The 17,948-nt window shown below is 49.4% G+C and overlaps 1 pseudogene; it reads right to left on the reverse strand.

Annotated features, from left to right (window-relative positions):
- Positions 1 to 17,948, reverse strand: part of LOC141258601 (uncharacterized) — a 130,502-nt pseudogene that overhangs the window by 32,752 nt on the left and 79,802 nt on the right.

The raw sequence follows: 17,948 nt of genomic DNA on the forward strand, positions 1-17,948 counted from the left end.
CATTAGTGCTCCCCATACTGTCCTCCAATTACAACAAATCTTTGTTGTCTTCAGCTCCATTGGAGCACTTACCACCAACGCTGTTTCCATCTCTCTGGGGCCAGCAAGTGACGTCAGCAGCGTGATCACATGACCTCATCATGCTGCTGATGTCTCCCTGACCCGGAAGTGCTGGTGTTCAGGGCTTCAATTGTACTCGCGTCTCAAAGGTGGCTCAGAGAATGGCTGACTCCCAGAAAAGATCAGTGCTGTGGCAACGGTACGTTTGCCGACAGAGAGGGCTCTGAGTGTCATAGGTATGCCATCACTGGTATAGGTCATCACTATTATAATTGTCGGAATCGCATCTCATCTACCTGATAACCCAGGGGGACATTTTCCTCCTTTTCTGACCAATCCTGGAAATATAGAGGACTGGGACATCTCTCCGGGGGATTTCTCGGACTGGATCCATCTATAGGAAATAACCGCAGTGTCTGAATACATTGTCTATATGTGATGAGCAGATGATGGGGAATCTAGACGACTCTCAGACCTGTTCTCTCCTCTACAACCCAGGAAGGTCTCCTCTTACCCGGAGATGTGATGGACGGGTGATTCTCCATCATGACGTCCTTGTACAGATCCTTGTGTCCTTCTAGATACTCCCACTCCTCCATGGAGAAATAGACGGTGACGTCCTGACACCTTATAGGAACCTAACACACACAATGACCCGTCATTAGCAGACCCCTCCCCCGGCGTTATTGTACAATGTCCCAGCATTCCCGGCAGAACTCACCTCTCCGCTCAGCAGCTCAGTGATCCTGGTGGTCAGTTCTAGGATCTTCTGCTCATGTATCAGTGAATGAGGTGGAGGCTCGGTGATGTCACTGGGGGTCCTGCTCTGCCCTCCTGACACACGGGGGGTCACACAATCACCAGACGTCTTCACTACTATGTGATCCTGTGTATGGGGAGACGCCGATCACTACACAGAGGCCGAGAATCCTTCACCTTTCCCGTCATTTCAGGCTTTATTACTAGAGATCAGAGTGATGTGATGTGAAGCTCTCACCTCTCCAGTGATCCAGTAGATTATCTCCAGGGTGAGGTCTAATATCCGAGCCGCCATGTGATCTCTGTCCTGCTCCATCCTCGGGGGGTCACTGATGGAAAGGACCATTAAAGGAAAATTGTCCTGAACATAGGGAACCTGAGGAAGCGAGGAGGAGCCAATGGAAAATCACATTTGAATGTTTATCTTACATATAAGTTTGCAACGAGAAAGCGTGGCTACTATGCAAAACATAATAGAGCCCTCAACATAAAATCATACCCAAGAGGAGAAAAAAATTCAGACATACAGTACAGACCAAAAGTTTGGACACACCTTCTCATTTAAAGATTTTTCTGTATTTTCATGACTATGAAAATTGTACATTGACACTGAAGGCATCAAAACTATGAATTAACACATGTGGAATTATATACTTAACAAAAAAGTGAGAAACAACTGAAAATATGTCTTATATTCTAGGTTCTTCAAAGTAGCCACCTTTTGCTTTGATGACTGCTTTGCACACTCTTGGCATTCTCTTGATGAGCTTCAAGAGGTAGTCACCGGAAATGGTCTTCCAACAATCTTGAAGGAGTTCCCAGAGATGCTTAGCACTTGTTAGCCCTTTTGCCTTCACTCTGCGGTCCAGCTCACCCCAAACCATCTCGATTGGGTACAGATCTGGTGACTGTGGAGGCCAGGTCATCTGGCGTAGCACCCCATCACTCTCCTTCTTGGTCAAATAGCCCTTACACAGCCTGGAGGTGTGTTTGGGGTCATTGTCCTGTTGAAAAATAAATGATGGTCCAACTAAACGCAAACCGGATGGAATAGCATGCCGCTGCAAGATGCTGTGGTAGCCATGCTGGTTCAGTATGCCTTCAATTTTGAATAAATCCCCAACAGTGTCACCAGCAAAGCACCCCCACACCATCACACCTCCTCCTCCATGCTTCACGGTGGGAACCAGGCATGTAGAGTCCATCACCTTTTCTGCGTCGCACAAAGACACGGTGGTTGGAACCAAAGATCTCAAATTTGCACTCATCAGACCAAAGCACAGATTTCCACTGGTCTCATGTCCATTCCTTGTGTTCTTTAGCCCAAACAAGTCTCTTCTGCTTGTTGCCTGTCCTTAGCAGTGGTTTCCTAGCAGCTATTTTACCATGAAGGCCTGCTGCACAAAGTCTCCTCTTAACAGTTGTTGAAGAGATGTGTCTGCTGCTAGAACTCTGTGTGGCATTGACCTGGTCTCTAATCTGAGCTGCTGTTAACCTGCGATTTCTGAGGCTGGTGACTCGGATAAACTTATCCTCAGAAGCAGAGGTGACTCTTGGTCTTCCTTTTCTGGGGCGGTCCTCATGTGAGCCAGTTTCTTTGTAGCGTTTGATGGTTTTTGCAACTGCACTTGGGGACACTTTCAAAGTTTTCCCAATTTTTCGCACTGACTGACCTTCATTTCTTAAAGTAATGATGGCCACTCGTTTTTCTTTACTTAGAATTTGTATTATGGCAAGAAAAAAGCAGCTAACAGACTATTCAGTAGGACTATCAGCTGTGTATCCACCTGACTTCTGCTCAACACAACTGATGGTCCCAACCCCATTTATAAGGCAAGAAATCCCACTTATTAAACCTGACCGGGCACACCTGTGAAGGGAAAACCATTTCCGGTAACTACCTCTTGAAGCTCATCAAGAGAATGCCAAGAGTGTGCAAAGCAGTCATCAAATCAAAAGGTGGCTACTTTGAAGAACCTAGAATATAAGACATATTTTCAGTTGTTTCACACTTTTTTGTTAAGTATATAATTCCACATGTGGTAATTCATCGTTTTGATGCCTTCAGTGTGAATGTACAATTTTCATAGTCATGAAAATACAGAAAAATCTTTAAATGAGAAGGTGTGTCCAAACTTTTGGTCTGTACTGTATTCTCCTCACTTCTGGCCTCTTTAGGGTTCTGAACATCATTCCTGGTCCCACCAAGCATCAGGGCATTGTGTGCCAGGTCCCAGAGGGGCCTCATATGGCAAAATTGTGAATAACTCTTTAAGCATCATACCATAATTTACATGCTATATATAAATACACACACAGTACCTTGAAAAAGTATTCATACCTCGTAAACTTTTCCACATGTTTTCACACCCACAAACCTTACGGTATTTTATTGTAGATCTTATGTGATATTAACACTAAGTAACAAGTATTTGTTAAGTGTAAAGGAAATTATTTTATTTTATTTTACTCACTCATATATCGCCATTAATTGCACAGTGCTTTGCATACATTGTGGGCACTTGTCCCCATAGAGAATTTAGATTGTGAGCCCCAATCAGTATGTCTTTGGAGTTTGGGTGGAAACCGGAGTACCTGGAGGAAACCCACGCAAACACGGGGAGAACATGCAAACTCCTTGCAGATGTTGTCTTTGGTGGGATTTGAACCCAGGACCCCAGCGCTGCAAGGCTGCAGTGCTAACCACTGAGCCACCGTACAGGGTTTTCTAAATAATTAAAAAATATATATATGAAAATTGTAATGTACAGTTGTATTTAGCCCCCTTGAGTGAATACTTTGTAGGACCACCTTTCGCTGCAGTTTCTGCTGCAGTCTTTTAGGGTCTGTCTCTCCAGCTTTGCACATCTAGAGGTGACATTTTGTCCCTTCTTTGCGCACTCGTTCTCACTCTATGAGATTGGATGGAGACGTCTGTGATCAGCAATTTTCACGTCTTGTCACAGACTCTCAATGGGATTTAAGTCTGGATTGTGACCGGGCCGTTCACACACAGGAATATGCTTTGATTTAAAACATCTACATAGCTCTGGCAGGAGGTTTAGAGTTGTTGTCCTGCTGGAAGGTGAACTTACTCCCCAGTGTCAAGTCTTTTACTGCCTCTAACAGGTTTTCCTCCAGGATTGCCCTGTATTTAGCTCCATCCATCTTCAGAACAACTCTGACCAGCTTCACTGCCCCTGCTGAAGAAAAGCCTCCCCACAGCATGATGCTGCTGCCACCACCATGTGTGACAGTGGGGTTGGTGTTTTCAGAGTGATATGCAGTTAGTTCTTTACCACGCATAACATTTTGCATTTAGCCCAAAAAGCTCTACTTTGGTCTCATATGGGCAGAGCCCATTCTTCCACATGACATGTAGGGGACACAGCGAGCAAAATAGACCATTAATAAACTCTGTGATAGCAGCCGAGGCTGGAAGTGCCGGGATTTCTGCACGAGGCTCATGCTCAAGGCTTGATGAATCGAGATGTTTTGAAAATGTTGTTTCAATTTTTCTATCATTTGCAGATCTGTAACGTTTCCATCACTCCACGACTTTTCCTTCATGGTGATGTATTTTTCAATGTTGGAAAGGGTATATAACATTGTATATAGACTATTTATACATGTATACCACCACACCACATCACGTATATAACAACTGCACTATAATAAACGAAGAAAAAGAAGAGCCCCGACTTCAAGTCTCACGTACCTGGACCAATCACTGTTTAACAGATGTGACCACCTGGTGGGGACAGGACCTGTGGCGATGTCACAGTCATGTGATCCGTTACACAGCTAGGGAGAGAGACGTGGTAAACGTTACCGAGTATAGGACCTTCAACGAGGTCACATGACAGGAAGTGCCACTGCCTTACTCCTCCCTCACGTGACTGATCACATGACCATGACATCATAGTCCCTGGAATGCAACAAAAGAAACACTCAGTAGCTCTTTTATACCTTAACCCCTTAAGAACCGAGCTACTTTGCACGTTAATGACCAGGCTTTTAAATCTGACCACTGTCACTTTATGAGGTAATAACTCTGGAAAGCCTTAAAGGATCCCACTGATTTTGAGATTGTTTTTTTTGTGACATATTGTACTTCATGATAGTGGTAACATTTCTTCGATATGACTTGCATTTATTTGTTAAAATATTGGAAATTTGGCAAATATTTAGAAAATTTCACAAATTTTCAAACTTTGCATTTTCATGCCCTTAAACAAGAGAGAGATGTCACACAAAATAGTTAATAAATAACATTTCCCACATGTCTACTTTACATCAGCGCAATTTTTGAAACATAATTTTTATTTTTTTTTTGTTACAAAGTTATAAGGGTTAAAAGTTGACCAGCGATTTCTAATTTTTCCAACAAAATTTACAAAACCACATCACATTTGAAGTCACTTTGAGGGGTCTAAGTGACAGAAAAAAAACAAAAGTGACGTCATTCTAAAAACTGCACCCCTCAAAGTGCTCAAAATCACATTCAAAAAGTTTATTAATCCTTCAGGCACTTCATAGGAATTAATGCAATGTGGAAGTAAAAAATGAACATTTCACTTTTTTTTTTTTACAAAAATTTTATTCTAGCCCAAATTTTTTTTATTTTCACAAGGGTAACAGGAGAAAATGGACCCCAAAATGTATTGTGCAATTTCTCCTGAATACGCCGAGACCCCATATGTGAGTGAAAACTACTGTTTGAGGGCACGGCAGGGGGCACGGAAGGGAAGGAGCACCGTTTGACATTTTGAACGCAAAAATGGCTGGAATCGAGAGCAGACGCATGTCGCGTTTGGAGAGCACCTGATGTGCCGAAACAGTGGAAACCCCACACGAGGGACTCCATTGTGGAAACTAGACCGCTTGTGGTGAGAACCTTGAACTCTCAGGTGCTTCACAAAAGTTTATAATGTAGAGCTGTGAAAAAAAAAAAAAAATCACACTTTTCCCACAAAAATGTTCTTTTAGCCCCAATTTTTTTTATTTTCACAAGGGTAACAGGAGAAAATGGACCATACAATTTGTTGTGCAATTTCTCCTGAATACACTTATACCCCATTTGTGGTTGAAAATGACTTTTGAAGCATAGTGCAAAGTTCAGAATGGAAGAAGCGCCATATTGGAGTTCAGATTTTGCTGGACTCGTTTGCGGGTGCCATGTCACATTGGCAGAGCCCCTGAGGTACGAGAACAGTGGAATCAATTAATTGATCTGGGGGTGCAGTGACCTTGTTGACACCACATGTGCCTCATAGAATTTTATACCATTAGTCGATAAAGAAAGAATAATTACATTTTTACCGTTAAAATGTTGTTCTACCTCCAATTTTTTAATTTTTAGAAGGGCTAATAGGATTTTCATCTAAATATCCAAGTGACATGATTCAGATGAAACCCCTGATAGATCCATCTATTATAATGACGCAGCAGAGTTAAGCCCCCGTCTCACATAGAGAGATCGCTAGCGAGATCGCTGCTGTGTCACGGTTTTGGTGACGCAACAGCGACCTCACCAGCGATGTCGCTATGTGTGACACTTTGCAGCGATCAGGACCCTGCTGTGAGGTCGCTGATCGCTGCAGAATGTCCTGGACCATTTTTTGGTCGTTGCCCTCCCACTGGTCAGCACACATCGCTGTGTGTGACGAGCGAGAGCAGCGATCAGGCTGGTAACCATGATAAACAGTGGGCTACTAGGGGCACATGCGCACCTAGTAACCCGCTGTTTATCATGGTTACGAGCCTGGTAAAGTGAGCGGTAACCTCCCGCTCACCGTAGCAGGCTGGTAACCATGATAAACAGCGGGTTACTAGGGGCACACGCACACCTAGTAACCCTCTGTTTATCATGGTTACGAGCCTGCTAAAGTGAGCGGTAACCTCCAGCTCACCGTAGCAGGCTGGTAACCATGATAAACAGCGGGTTACTAGGTGCGCGTGTACCCCTAGTAACCCGATGTTTACCATGGTTACCAGCCTGCTCCTGCTTCAGCAGGCTGGTAACCAGGAGCAGGACATCGTGGAAAGATTCTTTCCACGATGTCGCTGCTCCCCTGATCGTTGGTGAGCCTGCCTGTTTGACAGCTCACCAGCGATCACATAGCGACGCAGCAACGATCCCGGACAGGTCGTATCGTTGTCGGGATCGCTGCAGCGTCGCTAAGTGTGACGGGGCCTTTACTCTGGACTCCGTCTGGCCTCTGTTCAGCGTTGTCCTTCTTTTCAGAGGTGCACAAAACTGTGGCCGACCGCGCTTTTATCTATGCCTAAGAAGAGTGCTTCCAACTGCCTCATTATAGGGAATCATCCACCGGGCGTTTCGTCTGAATCACGGATTTCAGAGATTTACACGGAAACCCCGGTGCAGGCGCTAAATGCAGAGCGCAGGATAAATGTGACTGCGATCTTTGTGAATGAACAAAATCAGCAACAGGTGAAGATTTGGCTTTATTATTTTTTCACGCCGTTCCTCGTGCGGTATAAGTGATTAGACGGCTTTCTTCTTCGGGTCGGTGCAATTACAGTGATATTAGATTTATATCAGGTTTTTATGTTTGGCAGCTGTCACACACTAAAAAAAACTTTTTTTTTTGTTTGCAAAAACTTTTTGCATCGCCATATTTTGAGAGCTATAATTTTCCATATTTCGGCTGAGTTGACGTTTTTATTGGTACCATTTTTGGGCACATAACAGTTTTTAACCCCTTTCTGATGCGGTTAGTATTAGTATGTCGCACTGGCCCGGGCCTATTGGACCAGGCACGTACTATTACGCACGGTGCGGGGTTACTTGTGAGAATCAGCTGACACAAGGTGCTATGTGCCAGGAGCGGTCAAGCACATATGTTGGCACATTAACCCCCGAAATGCTGAGATCAAAGTCGATTGCAGCATTCCAGGAGCAAGGGGAGGTAAGCGCTGCTTACTCACCTCTTCTCTGGCGTCCTGCGCTGTCTGTGCCGGGTCCCGGTGGTTGTAATGGTGACCAGATGTCGTCAAGATGACATCTGGGTCACTGTGCAGCCGGAAGTTACTTTGATCATGCGCAGTGCGCGATCAAAGTAACTTATGCCTGTGCAGCGCTGACAGACTATATAGCATAGAGATGTGACGCGCCCCCTTTGCCGTGGGGGATACCCGGAGCCGGGCCTTGTAGATGCTGGGGGTTGTAGTCACCGTGGCGGTGACCCGGTCCGTGACCCAGGGCGGTCAAACCAGGGTAGTCTATGTATCTGGTTTGTATAGTCCGACTACGCCACCTGTGGAATGCGGTTATTGGGAACCACCGCTGCGGAGCAGTCCACTGAAGCTGGTGGTATGTGCAGCAAGGTAGTGTAACTCCCCACAGGAAGAGTATAGCTTCAGGGCAGCGTGTATGGATGATGATGGTGATGGTGCAAGGTGTCGCGATGTAAGAAGAATCACAGAGTCCAGATGATGCAGTCCCAGATATTTTACTCACGGTTAAAGCAGTTCCAGTTACAGGACCAGTGTAAGAGCCCACGGCGTCCTGTGCTCACGCAGTGAGGGGCTCGGTCGACTCCCAGGTAGCTCTGGAGTATTTAGCAGGACCCCCTTCTATGTGTCCTCTCTGGCCTCTCTTCTTGTACCTCACACCTAGTGGCACCTCTGTCCAGTGTCCTCGGGCCTTGGCAGGCGACGTGTGTTCCGTCCCCTGACCCTATGTGGATACTTTCCTAGTGGCTGGTGTGGACGGCCTGCTGTACTTGAAGTGCTGCAGCCTCCGGTTCCCAGTTGAGCCCTGTAGTCTCTGCTGGTTGAGGGACCCGGTTCCCTTCTTCTGGCCTGACCCCCCCTACCTCCTGGCAGCGGCGGGCGTACGGGTGGCGGCTGCACGGCCCGTACCCCTAGGGTCCCTTCGGTTCCTGTCCTGGAGCCTTCCTGCTACCCTTTCCTCTCTCTTACTCCTTTCAGGCTCAGGCCTCTTAACTAGGCCTGCCTGTGGAGCAGAGCTCATGCAGAGCCCCTGCTTCTGGCACTTTCCTCCTCTGACTGAACACACTGAACTAAGATGGTTCCCATACTTATACTCCTACTCCAGTGCTCCCAGGATCTACGTCCTCCACCCATCCACTACCTAGTTCCCCCTCTCTAGGTGGTTCCTCCCCACTCCAGCCAGGGATCAGGGACACTTGTGCTCTACGTAGGAGCATTATCGCCCTGTCCCCCGGAAATGTGGTGTAGTGGATGTAGTGTTAGGGTCCTGGGCCACACTCCTTCCTTACCTGAGAGTGAGATACCACACCCCTGGGTGAGATGCAATACCTCTGTGGCGACCGAACCCTCAGGGGCGCCACAGATGCAGCCTGCAAAAAATCAAAGTCAATCAAAGTGGGACAAAGTGTTAAAAGTTAAAAAAGTGTCAGAAAGTGAAATAAAAAATAAAAAAAATTGCAAAAATAAAAAAAAAAATGAAAAAAATAATCCCCCCCAAAATAAAAAAAATATACTGTACCCATAAATGCATATTATGAAAAAAAATAAAAAAATAAAAGTATACATGTGGTATCACCGCGTCTGGAATGACCTGACCTATAAAACTGTCCCACTAGTTAACCCCTTTAGTGTACAAAAAAATAATTAAAAAGCAAAAACCAATGCTTTATCATCAAACCGCCAAGCAAAAAATGGAATAAAACAAAATCAAAAACATGAATGTAAATAAAAATGGTACCGCTGAAAACGTCATCTTGTCCTGCAAAAAACAAACCGCCATACAGCTCCATCATCAAAAAAGTTATAGCTCTCAGAATAAAGCGATACAAAACATTTTTTTTCTATGAAATAGTTTTTATTGTGTAAAAGCGCCAAAACATAAAAAAAAATATGAATAAGGTACCGCTGTAAACCTACTGACCCGAAGAATAAAGCTGCCTGATCAATTTTACCACACGCGGAACGGTATAAAAAAAAACAACAAAAAATAATTCCTGAATTGTTGGTTTTTGTTTATTCTGTCTCCCAAAAATCGGAATAGAAAGTGATCAAAAAATGTCTAGTGCCCAAAAATAGTATCAATAAAAACGTCAACTTGTCCCACAAAAAACAAGCCGTAACATGACTCTGTCGGCCGAAGTATGGAAAAATTATAGCTCTCAAAATATGGCGATGCAATACTAGTCTTTGCAAAAAAAAGCATCTTTTAGTGTGTGACAACTGTCAGTCATAAAAACCTGATATGAATCTGGTATCACTGTAATCGCACCAACCCGAAGAATAAAGTTGTCTTATATCGCACGAGGAACGGTGTAAAAAATAAACTCTAGGGTTAGGGTTGTGGTAGGGTTAGGGTTGTGCTAGGGTTAGGGTTGGGCTAGGGTTAGGGTACTTCTAGGGTTAGGGTTGTGCTAGGGTTAGGGTTGTGCTAGGGTTAGGGTTCTTCTAGGGTTGGGCTAGGGTTCTTCTAGGGTTAGGGCTGTGCTAGGGTTAGGGTAGGGTTAGGGTTGGGCTAGGGTTAGGGTTCTTCTAGGGTTGGGCTAGGGTACTTCTAGGGATAGGGTTGTGCTAGTGACGCGCCCCTGGGCCTGTGTCGCGCTGCGGTGCGCACGCGGGCGCTTACCCGGAGCCGGATCCGTGGAGGGTTGTAATCTCGTGGCGGTGACCCGGTCCGTGCCCAGGGAGTCAAACTAGACGGCAGTCTATTAGTAGTAAATAGTTGATGACTACGCCACCCGTTGAGTGCAGCCAGGAAGCTGCTGCTGCAGGGCAGACCGCTGAGGCCGGTGGTAGGATTGTGCAGCGTGATAGTATAACCCCCAACGGGAGGGGTATGGCCTCAGGGCAGCCGACGTGGATGATGGGGGTAGCAGGAACCACTCAGAGACGGTACGGTGTAGTTCAGGGTCTTTACTGGTAACAACGACAGACCCTCCCGGAGTACTTGCTAGCAAACGGGGCCTGGTCAGTCTTTGAGCAGATGGGATCTCCCCTGGCCAGGCGTAGTTGTAGGCCTCCCAAACTGACTGTACTCTTCTGGCTACCTTGCTAGAAGCTGATGTAAGTAGCCCACGTCCCTGAGTGTACCGTGGGGTGCTCACCCGTATGGCCGGTGACTCGGGGCCTTCTAATGGCTTCCGCTCCACGATGGCGGTGCTGGTCCCACGCGTGTGACCGTGCCTTCGGGCTTCTGGGCCAGAGGACCTGAAATCCCCTGCCCGACGGATTCTGCTGCTGGGTAGGAGTTAGTCCCCACAGCCTCGGACTCCGGGTCCGGTAAAGAATCTTCTTAGTCAGGGCGAGCTCTGTAGCTTCCAGCCCCTGACTCCTTGTAACTCTGCTGTTTCCTATGCTGCTTCTCTTCTCCACTCTCCTTGTCTGACTCACCCTGCCTCAGCCCCGGGTTTATACAGGGGAAGTTCTTCCCCTCCCAAGACTGGGCAGGAGGTGTGGCATGCACAGGATCCCTGACCAAAGGACCTCCCACCTGCTCTCAGACATAATATCTCTATCACTGTGGCAACCAGACCCCTGGGGTGTCACATTCCCCCCTAGTGAAATTTAGTACTCCGGGACTAAACACATTTAGAAAAACATAACAAAGTATAACAATAACAATACTATAAGAAAAACACATAAGATGGTTACGGCGTGTCCGCAACCGGATGCAGTCTTTGAAGAAAAGCAAAGGTGTCCATTTCACCAACACAGGGAGACGTAACCAGGTAGGGGTCTGTCCTACCCCGAGTCCTTAACAGTCTCTAGTCCATCCTGGGTTACGCTCCAACTATATACAAGGATTCCCGGTAAATCCACCAAGGTTTCCTAAAAATAACTAGAAACACAAAATTATACACAAGCAACAAGACACAGAAAAACATAAATAAAACAATTTATACACTTTAAATTCTCCAGCGTGCGGGTAACTGGCCTCTAGTGGCCCGAGTGGACCTACGGAGCTGACTGTCTGGCCCTGAACTACAGGGTGTAGGAGCTGTCAAGGGTAAACTGGGCAGCTGTCTACCGGCTCTTTGTCTCACTAGGGGTACGGCAGGCTCACTATAAGCAGAGGGTTGATTCTCCTGTTCTGCTTGTGTGGAGTCTTCTGCCTCCTGGACCGGCTGTTCTTCCAGCTCTACCCGTTGCTCCGTAGGTTCTTGGGATGATGGTTGGAGGAAGGTGAGTACGGGTACCACAACTGCACCATTGACTTGAGTCCAAGACTGAGGAAAGTCCCCGAGCACGGTACTAACCATATCTTCCCTTTCTTCCACGGGTCGATGGTCTTCTTGTTCCTCTTCAGGGTTCCTCAGTTGTTCGGGACACTTCTTCAGGTGGTCCCGGGATACCATGGCTGTGGTTTCCCCTCCGTCTTTACTGATGGTACAGACCTTCGGGTTCTCGTGGCTTGAGGGCAGTACGGTGTACGGGTCCTTCTCCCACTGGTCGTCCAACTTGTGGAGCCGTCTCTTCCTCTTCAAGACCTGCTCTCCGGGTACCAGGGGAACAGCGGGAGCATACTGGTTGTAAGTTTTCTCTTGTCTTTCCCTAGCCTGACAGAGACTTCGCTCCACGCTCTCCTGTACTCTCCGGTACTGCTGCTGCCTCTCTGTGTCCCAGTCTGTTTCTGGTGAAGTGTCCTCGGGGGTCAGGACTCCCATTTCCAGGTCAACAGGTAACTTACCAGGTCTTGCCCTCATTAGGTAAGCCGGGGTACAGTTGGTGGAACCTACCGGGATGTGGTTGTATAGGTCCACCAGATCGGGCAACTTTTCAGGCCACAGACTGCGTTCTTCCAGGGGCAACGTTTTTAGAAGATCCATTACCACCTGGTTCATTTTTTCACAAAGTCCATTAGTCTGCGGATGGTAGGGTGTCGTCCTTATCTTCCGGCAGCCATACAGATTGCAGAATTCCTGAAAGACCTCCGCTTCAAAGGCAGGTCCCTGGTCCGTCAGCACTTGGTCCGGGTACCCGTGTGGACGGCAGAAGTGCTGCTGGAAGGCTCTAGCTGCTGTTTGAGCCGTTAAGTCCTTGACGGGGACGACAACCAAGAACCGGGAGTAATGATCCACGATGGTTAACGCGTAGACGTAGCCACTTCTGCTTGGGGTCAGTTTTACATGATCCAAGGCTACCAGTTCCAACGGTTGCCGGGTGACGATGGACTGCAGGGGAGTCTTCTGGCTGGCTCGGTCCTTCCTTCTCAGGTTGCACGGGCCACAATCTCTGCACCACTTCTCGATGGTTCCCCTCATGCCTACCCAGTGGAACCGCTCGCGCAGCAGGAACTCCAGCTTTTTCCACCCAAAGTGTCCAGCTCCGTCGTGGTATGCCTCCATCACCATGGCTGCGTCTCTTCGTGGCACCACTACTTGCCAGAGTAATTCATGCGTCCGGGAGTTAACCATTCTGCGGCACAACTTCCCTTTGTAAAGGAACAGTCGACTCTTCTCTGCCCATAGTTGTTTGGCTTCCTCCGGAGCGTCTGGTTCAAGGCGAGCCTCCGGCCGAGTCAGCATCTCCTTCACCAGTCGGACGGCAGGGTCGCTGTCTTGCGTTTCCGCCCAGTTGTAGTGGGGTAAGGGGTTCAACGTAGCAGCCTGCTTACTCCTTACCCGGTGGGAATACTGAATAGTCCCATGACGGTGGAACGCAGGGAGTTCAACTTCTTCCAGTCCCTCCGGATCTTCTCCTCCGTCCGGCAGGTTGGGCATCCTGGACAGGGCGTCCGCGTTGGTATTGGAGCGTCCTGCCCGGTATTTAATTGCGAACTCGTAGTTGGACAGACGGGCCATCCACCTCTGCTCCAGGGCACCGAGTCTTGCCGTGTCCAGGTGTGTCAGCGGGTTGTTATCCGTGTACACGGTGAACCGGGAAGAAGCGAGGTAATGCTTAAAGCGCTCAGTGATTGCCCATACTACGGCCAGGAACTCTAACTTAAATGAGCTGTAATTCTCGGGGTTCCTTTCGGTGGGTCGCAGCTTTCGGCTGGCGTAGGCGATTACTCGTTCCTTCCCCTGCTGGATCTGGGACAGTACGGCTCCTAGCCCGATGTTACTGGCGTCGGTGTAGAGGATAAAGGGCTGGCTATAATCCGGGTACGCCAGGATTTCGTCCCCCGTGAGGGCCATCTTCAGCTGGCGGAAGGACTCTTCTTCCAGCTCTTCCCATTTGAAGGGCAGCTTCTGGTTCTTGGCCTTCCGGGACTGGCCTATCAGGAGGTCCTGCATAGGTGCTGCCTTTTTGGTGAAACCGGGAATAAACCTTCGGTAGTAGCCTACCAACCCGAGGAACTGCCGCACTTCTTTTACGCTGGAGGGGCTTGGCCATCCCTTAATTGCGGTGATCTTATCGGGGTCGGGAGCCACTCCGTCAGCGCTCACCACGTGTCCCAGGTACTGCACCTTTGGTTTCAGGAGGTGACACTTGGAGGGTTTCACCTTTAGGCCGTAACTCGCCAGAGCCTCGAACACTTCCGCCAGGTGTTTCAGGTGGTCCTCATACGTCTTGGAATATACGATGACATCGTCCAGGTACAACAGGACCGTCTCGAAGTTTCTGTGGCCCAGACAACACTCCATTAGGCGTTGGAAGGTTCCTGGTGCGTTGCAGAGTCCGAACGGCATGCAGGTGAACTCGCTAAGTCCCATCGGGGTGGTGAATGCGGTCTTCTCCCGGTCCGCCTCTGCTACAGGAACCTGCCAGTACCCGCTAGTGAGATCCAAGGTAGAGAAGAAGTTAGCAGATCTTAAAGCAGCCAATGACTCCTCTATCCTTGGTAAGGGGTACGCATCCTTGTGTGTGATACGGTTGATTTTCCGGTAATCTACACACATCCTCATGGTGTTGTCTTTCTTTTTGACTAAAACTAATGGGGCTGCCCAGGGGCTACAACTATCCCGGATTACCCCAGCCTCCTTCATATCTCTAAGCATCCCCTTGGCGTGTTGGTAATGTGCAGGGGGTACGGGTCGATACCTCTCTTTTATGGGAGGATGATCTCCCGTGGGGATGCGATGTTCTACCCCCTTGACTCGCCCGAAGTCTAACGGGTGTTTACTAAACACTCTCTCATACTCTTGAACCACCCGATAGACTCCTTGTTTCTGATGTGAGGGAGTGGAGTCAGTACCCAAATGTAGTTGCTGACACCAGTCCTCCATGTCTTTCTTAGAGCCGTTACCTTCCTCCGGGTGAGATGGAGGCAAGGGTTCCACAGATTGTATAGAACTTTGATTAGTGGTATATAATTTGGCTAGCGTGGCATACCGGGGCAGGTACACTTCCCTCTCCCCGATATTTATTATGCGAATGGGCACCCTCCCATGGCGTACATTGACCACCCCCCGTGCTGTCAAAATGGTGGGCCTACTGTCTGAGTAAACTGGTTCTACCATTGCCTGGTAATCTCTACCTCTCAGACCAATAGCTGCCCGGCACCAAATCATCATTTCACTTTTTGGGGGCATGGCAATAGGAAAAGGGTCACACATTCTTACGCTACCAATCTCACCGCCGGAGAGTTCCACTTGTTGCCGTTGCATCAGTGCCCGGATCTCTTTCTGGAGCACCCGCTGCTCGCCGGAGCTGGCATTCTTGGCAACCTGCTGTAAAAGGAAAATCACCTCTGCAAGACAATTTTCAATTACATTAGTTCCTAGAGTTATTTTTGGGTGACTCTCATGTTTATCGATATCTACAATGATCAGTCCCTGTGCGGCCAGTTCGACTCTACCAATTTTGATGGTCACCTCTTTAAATCCGATCTGTGGCACGGGCTGACCATTGCTGGCGATGATACTCAAGTCGTCGTCGGGGTAGCGGGTAATATCCGAGTCATTCCAGTACTGCTTAAAAAGCACGTACGGGATGGTGGTGACCTGTGACCCGGTGTCCAGTAGGGCACTCATGGGAATGCCATCCAGTACCACAGGCAAGACTGGACGTCCTCCCACATATCTGTCGCGCCAGTTCGATGGGCCTGGTGATCTTTTTCCTGGGGGTTGGCCCTCTACCCCAGGTTGTGCCCGTTTAAAGAACAGTACCTTGCCATATGTCCGGGTTGATTGCAGCGGCGGCAGATGGGTCGTCCGTCCTCACTGTATCGGTCACTGGGTCTTCCTCTGGCCGGTGGGGTCCTCCTTGGTCGACGCCACGGGATGTCCTCCGGTCCGGATGCCAGCTGGATCTTCCCTGGGGTGGAAACCTGTAAAGACTGCACAGTTCGGGTTAGCGCAGCAACGCTCTTAGCTAGCTCTTGGACCTGATGGTGTAGGTCTGGAGCCGGGTCATTGTCCAAAGCCTGCGCATCAGCTCCCACAGGCCCTGCTGACAAGGGCGCCGCCTCCTGGTAGTAAGTGGTAGTGGGGCGTCTGTGGGTCACAACGCCACCTGGTGCCGGTTCTCGGAGCACCCGGATGGCTCTGTCCTTGAACTGTGCAAAGTCCAGATGGGGATCCTGTAAGGCCATTGCCCGCAACTGGGTTCGGTGGGCATTGCAATATAAACCCTCTATAAATTGTTCAGTCAACAGCCTGTCCTCGTTTCCCACCCCATCAGGGTCGGTCTGCTTTATGGCCCTCAGGGCCTCTTGTAGGTTTAGTGCATAGTCCCTTATACTCTCATGCGCTCGCTGCTTGCACCCGTAGAATCTAAGCTTAATCTCGGCTGAGGTGCGGGTATCAAAGGTGTCCTTCAGCCGGGTTAGTATCCCTGCGACAGTCTTCCTCCCAGGTGGCCAGGATTTTACTTCCCTTTTGGCTGCCCCGGTTAGTTGGGCCACCAGGATGCTCACTTTTTGCTCTTCTGTGAGGGGGTACACCTGGAAGAGGCTATCCAGCTTTTCTCTAAAGTCATGCAGGGTATGTGACTCCCCTGAGTACTGGGGTAGCCAAGCTGCTCCCGGGATATAGGGCATGGTGAAGGGCATAACTGCAGCAGCGGTAGCGCTGGCGGGGGTTGAGGCAGTGAAGCTCTCCTCCGTATCCGACATCTTCCTCCCCCCTAGTGGACCGTGGCCTACCTTGCGATGATCCTCTTCCGTAGGCCGCGGCTCCGCAGTGGATCGTCAGGGTTGAGGACCTTCCGTCGCGCTCCTGTGACGTCGGCGTCTGCTGGGCTCCTTCCAGGACCTTACGCAACGTCCGGACGTGAGGCGGGGCTTCAGTTCTCGCGCGCTTTCGGAGTCCACGCCCCTCTTCTTCCCGCGCGGCGTCCTCAAGATGGCGTCCAATGGCGGGAAAACTCCACGGATGGCGGGAAGAAGGTCGAAGATGGCGCCGGATGGCGGGAAAACTTCGCGGATGGCGGGAAGAAGGTAGAAGATGGCGCCGGATGGCGGGAAACCTTCACCACTGGTAAGTTTGAACAGTCTTTGCTTTTCAGGCACGCAGTACCCGGTGGTTGCGGGCACGAAATCCTGCCGACTACGCCAAAGTTGACGCGCCCCTGGGCCTGTGTCGCGCTGCGGTGCGCACGCGGGCGCTTACCCGGAGCCGGATCCGTGGAGGGTTGTAATCTCGTGGCGGTGACCCGGTCCGTGCCCAGGGAGTCAAACTAGACGGCAGTCTATTAGTAGTAAATAGTTGATGACTACGCCACCCGTTGAGTGCAGCCAGGAAGCTGCTGCTGCAGGGCAGACCGCTGAGGCCGGTGGTAGGATTGTGCAGCGTGATAGTATAACCCCCAACGGGAGGGGTATGGCCTCAGGGCAGCCGACGTGGATGATGGGGGTAGCAGGAACCACTCAGAGACGGTACGGTGTAGTTCAGGGTCTTTACTGGTAACAACGACAGACCCTCCCGGAGTACTTGCTAGCAAACGGGGCCTGGTCAGTCTTTGAGCAGATGGGATCTCCCCTGGCCAGGCGTAGTTGTAGGCCTCCCAAACTGACTGTACTCTTCTGGCTACCTTGCTAGAAGCTGATGTAAGTAGCCCACGTCCCTGAGTGTACCGTGGGGTGCTCACCCGTATGGCCGGTGACTCGGGGCCTTCTAATGGCTTCCGCTCCACGATGGCGGTGCTGGTCCCACGCGTGTGACCGTGCCTTCGGGCTTCTGGGCCAGAGGACCTGAAATCCCCTGCCCGACGGATTCTGCTGCTGGGTAGGAGTTAGTCCCCACAGCCTCGGACTCCGGGTCCGGTAAAGA

Source organism: Phyllobates terribilis, unplaced genomic scaffold (genome assembly GCF_046119375.1).
Source record: "Phyllobates terribilis strain yellow unplaced genomic scaffold, ASM4611937v1 Scaffold_3__8_contigs__length_932513732, whole genome shotgun sequence".
Lineage (NCBI taxonomy): Eukaryota > Metazoa > Chordata > Amphibia > Anura > Dendrobatidae > Phyllobates > Phyllobates terribilis.